Consider the following 2,808-nt stretch of genomic DNA (forward strand, 5'->3'; position numbering starts at 1 on the left):
AAATTCATTTTAGAAATTATTGATATTTAAAAAAAATATTCTTAAAATATTAATATTTTAGTAATTTTAATAATTAATTTTAGTTAATATAAATTATATTATATATATTTTATATTTAAAATTATTCTAATTGTATGTACAAAATTTTGAAGTCTTTTATTATAATAATAATTTTTTATATTTTCTGAGTAACACCACTATAATGACATTTTTATTGAGAATCTTTCAAATTATGAAATTTACTATAGATTTGTAGAAGGCAGACAACTAGCTTTTGTCTTTGTCTACCAATTTTTAGCCATTATTCTAAGTGCAAGTTTTAACTAAAGATTGAGGTAAGTATTAAAGTGGTCCCTAAAATTATTTTCGAAGATCAAAGTAATTTTTGAACTTAAAAATTTATCGTAATCGTTCCTGAAGTTAAGTTTCGGTACTCAAATAAAGTCGTCCTTTCGGTGAAATTCGTCCAGCTGTCGCTACTGAAAAGCTGAGCTGGAGTCGCTGGTGACATGTTAGCAGCTCCGAAATTCTCCGTTATTCTCTTCACTGACGCCAGTGCTATTGCAGTTACCGGAGCGTATTTCAGTAGAGAACCTAAGCTCCAGAGGATCGCCTTCATCATCTGCATCAGACAGAGAATTGTGAAGACGGGTTTCTCTGATACAGGTACGCAAAAAAAGATATAAATGTGTGGTGAAGCTTTGTTTTTTGAATTTTATTGTTAATCTATTCTTCACAAGGGAAAAAAATATTTTCTTGGAGTGTTTTGTGTCGAAATGTATGCTTGTGTTTTGGGGTATTGGCTAGGGTTTGATCAGGAGGAGGTTTCTTAGTGGTTAGGCTAACAAAGGGGATTTTTGTTAAGACAGAAACTTATTTTTTATGTCCAAAGGTTTACTGCAGTTACAGTTTTAGTTATGGAGTTAGTAAGTTGGTAATGTGGTTAAAGTTTAGGGAGGCTGATATAAGAAAAAAAATTTTGAAATTGCAGATGGGTGATGATTTGATTACCATCCTATTTCACCATGGAGGATCATTCATCACAGATTTTGATGGAGGTGTGACTTACAATAGTGGAGATATCTCTGAGTTGTCAGGAGTTGATACAGACAAACTGAATGTCTTCTTTGTCCGAGACTACCACAAGAATCTTGGATATGACAAGGTCACTCAAACATGGTGGCTGGTTCCTAATAGGCCCCTGCAAAATGATCTAAGGGCTATAATAAATGACAAGGAGCTCTTGGAGATGTGCTACCTTGGTCAGCAGAACAAGGGGGTTGTTCATGTTTACTATGAACATGGAGTCTCAGAACCTCTGTACATTGAGGAAGCAGAGGCAGTTTCATCTACAGGGAAGGAGCTGATGGTGATCCAGGATTTGAATCCCACCCCAAACCCCACCACCAATGATGATGCCGAGCCAATTTCCACCACAGCAGCATCTACTCCAACCTCTGCACCAAATGACACCACTATTCCCACCCAAAAACCAGACTCAACTACAAAGCTCCCACCTATTTCAATTACTGTTAGTAAACCAGAAAAAAATACACCCCACCCCACTGCAACTCCTATGTCCAATCCCAATCTACCCGCAAAAACAGTTACTCAACCCAGTAATACCAAGCCGAAAAACCCACACACAAAAATGTCGCTACCCACTGAAAAGTCTAAACCATGGTTGAAATTAAAAGAGACAAAGAAGTCTGCTGTACCAAGGAGAGGAACTAGGAATGTAAAATCTGCAGCACCAAAACCATATGGAAGGAGGCCATTAACAAAAGCAGCTGCTAGTGGAACTAGTGTAAGACGTAATGATAAAGAAAAACAGCCCCAAACAGAACATGTGGCATTGTCTAGCTCAGAGGATTCCTCAGATAGTGAAGCCAGTGATAGTTGTGAGGAGGATGAATCATATCGACCTGATGGTGATTTAGTGTCTAGTGAGGAAGATGTGGGTGTGGAGAGATTAGCAGAAAAAAAAAAGACAAATATGAAATTCAAAACAAGGATAGATAAGAAAACTTCTAAACAAAAGAGGGCTGTAATGGTTGAGGATGATGGTTCCGTGTGTGCTGACTCAGGCTTTGAGGATGATTCACATTTTTTGGGACCAATTCCTAGGTTCGGCTCCATGGGAAACTATGATGCTGCCCAAGATGAAGGTTATGAGGAATCTGATGGTGGAGACTCATGGCACTCAGAAAAACTGAAGACTCCTCCAAACTTTGAGGATGAATTAGAGGAAGTTGATTCGGATGAGGTTTTCCCTGTGCTCAGAAATGGAGGTAGGTTTGGGGAGCTTAGACTTGCGGTTGGAATGACATTTACTACAAAGATGGAGTTCAAAGAGGCTGTGCGTGAATATTGTATACAGGAGGGTTGGAGGATTTGGTTTAAAAGGAATGATAATGTCAGGATGAGAGCAGTGTGTAAGGATGAGAACTGTGAATGGCTTGTGTATGCTGCTAACAACATTGAGAACAATTACTGGCAGATCAAGACGTTCATTGATGATCACAGTTGTGCAAGGGAAACCAAAAATAGATTGGCTAATAGGAAGTGGTTGGCAGGAAAATTGGTGAAGAAGCTACGAAAATATCCTAACTTAAGACACTGTGAGGCTGCTCAGTATTTTAAGACAAAATGTGACTTGAAACTAAGCAGTTCACTGACTAGGGCCTTAGGAGATGCTAGGGCTGTTGTGTATGGTGATGCTGCTGCCCAGTATAGGATGGTAAGGGATTATGGGCTCGCACTGCTTAGGAGTAACCCAGGCTCTACTGTCATAGTTGGAGTTATGTC

This window comes from Arachis duranensis, chromosome 4 (genome assembly GCF_000817695.3).
Source record: "Arachis duranensis cultivar V14167 chromosome 4, aradu.V14167.gnm2.J7QH, whole genome shotgun sequence".
Classification (NCBI taxonomy): domain Eukaryota; kingdom Viridiplantae; phylum Streptophyta; class Magnoliopsida; order Fabales; family Fabaceae; genus Arachis; species Arachis duranensis.